This window comes from Triticum aestivum, chromosome 2D (genome assembly GCF_018294505.1).
Source record: "Triticum aestivum cultivar Chinese Spring chromosome 2D, IWGSC CS RefSeq v2.1, whole genome shotgun sequence".
NCBI lineage: Eukaryota > Viridiplantae > Streptophyta > Magnoliopsida > Poales > Poaceae > Triticum > Triticum aestivum.
In genome coordinates, this window is record NC_057799.1 from 556,242,341 (window position 1) to 556,252,328 (window position 9,988).

Here is a 9,988-nt window from a genome sequence, read left to right on the forward strand (position 1 = left end):
TGACAAACTTTTGGAAAATATGTTAATGTTCGAAGTTTGAAGTTGTAACACAAAATACAAAAAATGTAAACAAGAAGATGGAAAAATTGTTAACAATTTGTTCACGTTTTAATTACAAAAAAATGTAGCAGGCTTTCTGGAAGTTGGGAGCTCTCTGAAAGTTGTTGACAAATTAAGAAATAAGTTGACATTATTTCTGAAATGTTGGCACGTTTGAAAAAGTTGTTCACACATTTTAATAAAGAAGGAAAAGGTTGACAAAATTATATAATAGATGTTGACAAAATTATAGAAAATATGTTAACGTTTGTATTTTTGATTGTATAGAAAAAAATTGTAAGAAAATGTTAAGAATGTATTCACGATTTTATTATTATAAAAATGGAGACAAACTCACGAAAGTTATTAACAACTTATTTTTAAAAAATATTCATAAAAATGAAATTGTTGTTCACACCTTAGAAGAGAAAAAATGTTGACAAACTTTTGGAAAATATGTTAATGTTTGAATTTTGAAGTTGTAACACAGAATACAAAAAATATAAACAAGAAGATGTAAGAAATTGTTAACAATTTGTTCACGTCAAATGTTGACAAGTTTATGAGAACTTGTTCAAAAACAAAGGAAAAAATGTTGACAAGTTTAGCAGAAGTTGTTGACAAAATTGTGGTCCGACATTAGGAAAAACTGTTGCAAATGTATACAAGATATTGAAAAATAGTTAATCTTTGGATTTACGAGTTAGAAGAAAAAAAATGTTCACAAGTTTAAAATAAGTTATTGACAAATTAAGAAAAAAGTGGTCTAAAAGTTCAGAAATAAGAATAATGTGCATAGTTTTTCTTTGCTTGACAAGTTACTTGAAATTTCTTAAACATTTTCTACTTGCAAATTTTTTGAACAATTACTTGCTACGAATGAACTAACATGTTTTGCATAGAGAAAATATACATGTTTGAATGAAATGAACAAATTTTTTGTCGATACTGGGTCTGTTTCCAGTGTACAATATGGCTGATTTAAGTACTGTATAACGTTTTAACAAACATTTCGTAAGAATAGCGTACATGGAGAACCATTGCTTACATGGAAAACCATAGGTACTCTTTTTTGTCGATGCTAGTTTCTCAAAATTCTCATAGTGAAACACAACCATGTTCATCATTGTATACATATCACTGTAATTCCCATCGAAAACCTAACGGCGAACAAGAAACACGAATAAAGAAACAAGTTCATCTTAGTTCATTTCATACTACTTTGACTATCAAATTTAACAGCAGGTCCTTCTCTTCTTTGTGATATCAGCAACAATCTTCTCAAAGTGGAATTTGTTCTGATTGAAGTTTCCTATCTTGTATGCAATGAGCTTACGGAATTGGGGAACGATTTCCTGAAAAGAAAATTGCCAGATTCAAATTTTAGTTTGAAAAGCATTACAAAAAACAGTAACATAACTGAAAGAATGTAGTCTATGTGTGCAAAAAAGGAAGACTTGCAAAAGAATTAACAAAACAATAAAAATAAGTACAAAAGCATGATGACATTTGAGACCAAAAAAAAATTAACAGAACGTGGAAGAACTATATCATGAAATAATTCTCTCTGGAACAGTGATAGTATTGCACACAAAAAGAATATGGATAATTTAAAAACAAAAAGGTAGCTGGTTATAGAGAAAGATGTAGTGCGTGTAGTATTTACTTATTCAAAGTCCTTCATGTCTTTTCCGTTCCAACAATCCATATATAGTGTGCCATAGATAGCGCAGTCATGCCTGTCCATGTTTGCACAAAAAAACAGATGAATAAACAGAAAATGTAAATTAGAAAAGATGTAGAAAAGGGTCAAAAAAATAATCTCACAAGTTAGGTTGTTTGGGATAGTTTTCAGGAGAAAACTTCACGAATTCTTCTATATTTTTGAAACTGCACTTGGATGCCTTGAATAGAGTGCTGAGGTTGGTAATCTATAATATAAAACATGAAGATAAGTACAAAGTTAGGTAGACCGAAAAAAGTAAACATGTACTTATTACACACAGAGTTACTTCATGGCCAGTGCGTTAAAAAAATACAATATTCTTGAACAAATAGTTTATACTTATAGTAAAACTAACCAGGTTTGTTGTGAGGATGTTGAGTTCATCAGCATTGACACTATTTGCTGAATCAAAGAAGTTGATTGTTTCGAACAGATTTTTGACGCAAAAGAAAGTCCAATGGAATGAATTTACTCTAGGGAGAAAAAGCTGCACAGGAAAAAGAAGGAACCATCACAAAACACAGGTGAAAAAAATAAAAGGATTAACAATCATGAAAAATAGATCTAAATATACCAAGTCACGTTTGTGGAGGTTGTTTCCTGTGTTGATTCTCTTGAACTCTCGAAGGCAAGACCTGGTGCTGAATTTTGCAGGCTCCACAAGCAATTTAGTCTGTAGAAAAGAAATAGCAAAATTTCATTATCACATATGAAGTAAAAAAATGAAACCTCCCTAGTAGTCATGAATGACTGACATAACATATTTGGAGAGAAAAGTTAAATTGAAAGAAAAAGTTGAAGAGAATTACTGTAAAGTGTGTTGGGAATGAAAATTTTGAAGGCTTCTTTGATTTTGGATCAGGATTCAAATTCTCATGGTTGAAAACTGCAACATAGGCATCCATGACTTCATCATTGACTTTGCCAATTGGTTTTAGACCGTTGTAGAACTTTTCATATGACACCGTTAGGTCATTGAAATATAGAACAGTGGGACTGCAAAGACCAAATGATAAAAATGGAGATAGATTATTTGCATTAGTACCAAAAGTCGTGAAATGCACGACTCCAAGAACTTGATTAGTTACGAATGTGTACAACAAACTTACTTGCCTTTGAAGAACTTGTAGTTTAGGTACTTTTGGTAAAACTTGTCAACAGCTGGTTCTAGATTCAATGTTGATAATGGAGATGCAGGGGACAACTTTTTTGCTTTTCTTTTCTTCCCGTTTTTTTTTCTCGATGGTACTACGACCAGATAGAACATTTGGAGTACTTGTCTCATTAACATCAGAGGGCATCGATCTTGCATCTAGAAAAACAACAAAGGAAACATGGAGAAATGGTATGAGTGTTTGCCTTAAAAAGTGAATGGATGAGACATGGTTCGTGTACAAGGAAGGGAACAAGGTGTTGAAATGGACAAGATACCGTTTCCCGAAGTAGTACCATCAGCGTAGCCCATAGCAAGGGTTATGCCGTGCTCAGTATCAGGAACCACTCTCATAGAAGAACAATCTTTCTGTGGAAGTCCAAGTTCTGAGTGTCCTATGGATTTGCCAACATCAATGTCATCTTCTAAAACAGTGGGACTTGAATGGAAGATAATGTTGTTCTTGTCAAGTTGCTGATCTTGACTGACAGCAGCCGTTGCCTCGTATCGCACAAGAGCACTGTCGTTGTTGTGGGTATTGCTACTGTGAGTAACAGGAGTTTTTGCTTCATTACACTCGGAGGACACATTTTCTGCACAAGGAATCGCACTTTTGGTCATATCTGCCAACACTTTAGATACATGTTCTTCATGGACTTTCTTCAACAAATCATCGTGTTTGGTAACCACCATTGATAACATTTCCTAGTTTTGGTGGAAGAAAAAAGGAAAAAAATGCTGTTAGGTATATATCAAGGGGAAAAAAGTAAGGAGGAACAAAAACAGTTAAGAACTATTGCGACCACCTGATTGTTATTGTCCACTGTTGGCTGAGTTGCTATTGTCCCTTGGTATTGGCTGATAATAACAGGAGGGGCTGTAGTATTTGCCATCATAGAATTGGTGCTTGGAATGATAGAAGACACATTGCTTGCCCAATCTGCACGCATTCGAGACATGTGTTCCTCATGACTTTTTCTCCACAGCTCGTCATGCTTGGCGACCACCTCTGATATAACTTGCACTACCTATATTTGTTATTGACCAAAAAAACATAAGTTTATGAGCAAAAGATCTTGCAGACAAAGAATAAAAATGAACAAGTAAAACAGATTCAAACATACTTCAGGTTGGTTGGATGATTTCAACCCAACATCTTCCGGTGGTCCTGTGGGCAATGTTCCTTGTTTGGCGTTGAAACCTGTATCCTCAACCAATGCTAGTGGACGAGCTCCATATGGTGTGGTCGAAATGTCCCGAAGCTATTTAAAAGAATTGCATCAAAACTAAAATCTTCTCATATGAAGCAAACACTATTCATTGACGTATGTGAAACAAAGTAAACAACAAATAAAAAACAGAGATATGTTTCTTTTGAGAAAAAGAAAGAAAAAACCATTTTATGAGAACTTGAGCTAACTTAATTCTATTTAAAATTCTTGAGTTGTTGTTGGTCACCAACATCATGATGTGTTTTATAAAAAACGCTATGAGCTTCATATCATCATGGTCTTGTTCTTACGAAAAATGTAACCGGGATCCTCCTAGATGTTAGCATCTACCATATGCTATTTTGAGTTATATTAATTCCTTTAACAAATAATGATCACACTTAAAAGATGAAAATGGATTGCTGAATAACACAGCCTCAAACAATCCAAAACATCCACTTTAGAAATTTAAAAATATACTTCACCAAATGTAGAGCAAAAAATGATTTTGTGTATGCCTTTTTCTGAAAGAGCTAAATAAAATTGAGCATGAAGTGCAAAAATTGAACATGAGTGATCAGTGGTAGAAACCCTAACAATACTTCAGAGGTAGAAACCCTAGCATATAAAAAGTGGCTCACTACTTGTCGAAGAAGATTTAACAACATAAACTAGGCAGTTAACTAATAGGAGCGCTAATATTTTAACAAAAAGCAGTGCTAACAATGATAAAATTTACTTTTTCTAACAAAGCTAAAATGACGAATCTGTTCGCGGAAAGCTGTTCACAAAATCATGAAAAAAAGAAATACTCTAACATATATGTGGATCCACACTTACAGGCAGTGCTCCATAGGCTACTGGTTTGTTAGTTGTCCTTTTGAAATCAACATTAGCTGCATGAAGGAAATCAACATTCTACACATGGACCATTCTGGGCACATTGTAGTTAATGCTCCTAAATGGCCTTGCAGAATAAAGATCCAGAAAATCCATATATATGATCTGCATAACAGGAAAATGTGATCAAACCAAAATGAATAAAAAATACAATGTGGAGAAAACAAACAAAAATGATACAACAAAACAAATAGAAAAGTAACTTACAACAAGCATGGGCAGGCAGCCGCCAACCCATATAGGATCGTTCAAATCAATTTCCACTATGTTAAAAAGATTTTCATGGAAGCTTTCGATCTCTTCGTTGAGGTGATTGATGCAATAACTTGCCAAATCATAATTATGCAACTTTGAAATGTCATGCAGACCGTACAGAAGCTTCCAGTTCGCGTAGTTGCCAGTGATTGGACAAAGAACTGTTGAGATGAACAGAAACAGGAAACTGCAAATAAACCCTTCCTCAGTTTCATCATTCTTCATCATTTTGACAATGTTATCTATTGGAATGGTCCTAATTCCAGATTTATATTTATCACTGAGTGCCTTAACTTTTGCATCTACAGCGGGATCATTGCTCTCGGTAGGAAAAGGTTCAGAACCAGATTGAATTCCAAAAACCTGATTGACCATTTCCCTTCGGATTTGAATAACTTTGTTCTTGTACTTGAAGACAGCATTTGAGCGAGTATGGTCGGCAAGCCAGTACATGAAACCGACAGGCACAATGAGATGCTTATTGATGTGCAACAGATTATCCAGATCATGTTTCGAAACATATCCTCTTTGTTTATCAGTTAAATTTGAAATGGCTTTGTTCCATCTGAGGGTCGAGAACCTATGCTTTATAGTCCCACGGTGTTTCAGAGTTTCAGGCATGGTTACTAGACAGGGAACTCTATGGAACAAACCAAGAAAAGGATAATAAGATTAAAAAAGATGAACCAAAAAACTAACTGAGATAAAAATTACTTAGGTTGTTCCATTGTGAGGGAAGGGGGGCATGCAATATTTTTATGTAAAAAAGCATATCATAAATCATGATATAAACTGCTGTTTTGCGTGTGAGGCCAAGATGGATATGAAAAGCATTAACACGTGGTGTTGCTCATAACACTACTATTGTAACAAAAAAAATTGATGACACAACAACCGATTGTAAAATATTGATAAAGTTGATTCGGACTGCAAACTATTTAGTGCTTTCATACCTAAAATGTAGTGCAAAAAAGAAACACAACAAACTTAAAAAAAGGTTTAGCAAAATAATGAGTTAAACACTAACAACCACACAAAAAAGGCAGCAATGTGCTAAAACCTAATTAATTCCAAACAAACCACATAAGGACGCCATGAAAAAAATGGACAAACCTAATGAAAAAATGTACACTCCTTATCAGGGTGGAACCTATCTAAACAAAAATCTATGCCCAGACCCTAGGTAATACCAAGCTGAAGAAATGATATAAGAAGTTAAATTTGTATGCATAAAAGAGGACCAAATTAACCAGTTAAATTTGTATGCTTACGGAAAGGATATTAGAAGTTTATATTTCTTAATTTAGCATGGAATATGTCTCTTAGTTACTATGGAATCTTTTATAAGTACAAGCATGGAAGTAAAAAGTAGTCATACTTATCAAATAGGCCACTTTATTGTCTCAGATTAAATGGTGTAGAAAAGCAACTTTAAACCACATTACAAAATGTACGCAACGCTTAAAGTATACTACAATATAACCCTTAACTAAACAACTAGCATCGATCTAGAAACGAAAAAACTTATGTATGAGAATGTGAAGCATCAACAACACTGAGGTTATGTGCTGCCTCTTTATTGAGTTATAAGCTCCCTGCAACTCACACCCCTGGGCATGCAACACATTTGTTAACAGAAATAATAAACTTTGGTAGGAGAGGAGAATCTGATTTTTGCGGAGATTCTTCAGTTCATCAAAAAGCAAGCAAAGCCCAGAGAGCAAGAGGTTGAAAGCAGAGATGATGGTGTGACTTGCATTCTACTGATAACACTACACCTTGAAATCTGTTTAAACTAGATTTCAGGGTTGCAGAGAAGCACCACCACCATAAAGATTCCATACAAAATTTAACTGGTTAAATTAAGAAATATAAACTTCTAATATCCCTTCTCTAAGAAAACAAATTTAAATCTATGCCCAAACCCTAGGTAATTGGCCCTCTTTTAAGGTTAGTTTTCATGCTGAAGAAATGTATTTTTGCGAAGGTTCTTTTCAAGCTGCCCAAATACAGCACTAGCAGGATAAACAGTGAAAAATAGCATTCAGAATTCATCTACTCCCCTCAGTTTTCATTGCAGTTCCGATATTTGTGATGTCTTCAATTTATCCCAATATATAACCCAGAAGAATGGTCTCTAAGTGGTAACTACTATGCAGCAGGTAAGCACACACACAACTATCCGAAAAAAAGATCTTAAAGCTCTCCCGTTGCCCTAGGTAATTCCAATCAAACTACATCAGGACGCCATGAATAAAATATAAAAACTAATATAAATCTATGAAGAAACCCTAGCTAAAATCGGAGCAAACAACACCAGCACTCCATCAAACAAAAACTGAAACCCTACTTATGAATCTAGGGCGGAAGCCTGGCGAAATCGAAGCGAACTATAGCAGAACGCCTAGAATTAGAAACCCTAGCACAAAACTATGGTGAAAACCCTAGCGGAAGTCCACGGCGGAATCCTAACTAAATGAGGCAAACGACTTCAGGAGGCCATGATCTACAAAAAATCCTACCACAAGACTATGGTGAAACCCTAGAAAATCCAATCACATCTCTACACAAATCCCTGCTCGGCGAAGGGAACAACCAACAACTGAGAAGAAGAAAAGGCGAGACAGAGATGGGGATGGCGGACAAGGTTGATTCACAAACCTCGGGCAAGAACACCGGGCGGAGGGAGGAACTCCGTCCGCTCTCGATCTAGAATCTGCAGCACGGAAGGAGAACGAGAAAGAAGAAGGCGACGAAGACGGGGAAAAGAAGAAACGGATACGGGGAGAAGTAAACGAAGAAGAAGAAACGGAGAAGGAGGGGAAAAGGAAGTGGGCCGGCCCAACAAGCGAACGAAACAGTCAGGGGGTACGCGCCACGGCGCTACGCGGCGACCTGCGCGCCCTATAGGATCCCCGGTCCTAAGGGACCAGTTGTAATACATTCTGTGCACACGTGCAATCAAACCCACAAACATGGCCCATTAGTATCCAGGCCAAACAGGACATGGCTCATCTGAAACCAAGAGCCTCCTCAATGGCCCACGTGTAGAGGTGCCTACTAAGAGAAGAAAAAGTAGGAGCTCCGTATGTAGAACCTCCTATTTGACGCTTTTTGCACGAGCCAGGAGCGAGACGTACGTGCTTTATAGCGCACAGGGATCGAGCATTGTAGCGAACCGGGGACCAGTCACTGCAGCATCCAGGGCTATTGTAGCGAACTTAATCGCTGTAGCGAACGGCTTTTTAGAACTGAACATTTTTTCGAAAAAAGGAGCAATTTTTTGAATTTTGAAAAGACGAACAATAAGTAAAATTTTGATATTTTTTAAAACGTGAACATTTCTCCAATTCTGATTTTTTTTTCAAACACAAACCTTAACATTTTTCGAAAACACGAATATTTTTTAAAATTTTGATATATTTTAAAACCCCTATATTTTTATAATTTCAGAAATTTGTTTTGAAACATGAACGTTTTTTGGAAAACACAAACGGTTTTTCAAAATTTTCAAAGCTTTTAAAAAATGCAACCCTTTTTCAAAACTTGTTTTTTAAAGGTGAATATTTTGTAGAACTATTTTGAAAACACAAACATTTTTTTTGATTTTTTTTGGAAATTACAATTTTTTTATAATATGTGAAAAAATATAAGAAAATAAAGAGAAAAGAATAAAATAAAAAAATCAGTGAAGAAAACAACAGAAAATATAAAAATAAAGAACCTTCCAAAACTGGTAAGAACCCTGGTTCGAACCTCTTGAAGGTTCACAAAACCGGAACCAACGTCGAATCTACAAAGCGTTAACTGGGTCGGCCCAGCTCAGTCACTCATGTGCGAAAAGCCTACAGTCTGACGCAAAGATGAGATTATATAGGATTGTATTCCTTCTCGCTTGATGCAAGATAGAAGGCGAGCGTAAGATGGGCCGACCCGAGTACTGATAGATTTGCTATTTTTCATATTTGAAAATCAATATACTTAAAAGGAGTCACCACACATTTAAAAATACATTGTCTCCACATTGGATCAAGACCAATATCGGGGGGGGGGGGGGGGGGGGGGGGGGGAGATAGATCTCTCTGGATGTGTACACGAATTCAAGTAAATGAAAATGTAGATATAATTTCTCCTATTTTTGATTTTTCTGACATATACTTGAAAAAAATACATTCTACATGTATAAATAATGTTCCACAAGTATAGGAAAAATATACAATATGTATTGAAAAAATAGAATAAATAATAAAAGTAGATATAAAAACCAAGGGAACCACATAAGTAAACTGATGAAGAAACATAGGCCCACAGGCACGACCTATTAGCATCCAGGCCCAGCAGGACATGTCTCATTGCAAACCAAGAGCCTCCTCAACCACCTCAAAAAAACACCTAAATAAACACCTCAAAAAAAATGAAGAGCCTCCTCAATGGCTCGACGTGTAGAGTTGCCTAGTAAGAGAAGCAAAAGTGGGAGCTCTGGTATCTAGGACCTCCTATTTGACACTCCTTGCACAATCCAGGAGCAAGACGTATGTGCACTGTAGCGAGCAGGGATCGAGCATTGTAGCGAATAGGGGACCGTCACTTCAACAAATAGGGCTTTTGTAGCGAACTGAATCGCTGTAGCAAACAAAATTTCTAAAACTGAATATTTTTTCCAAATTACAAAAAATATATATTTTTAAACACGAACAATAATTA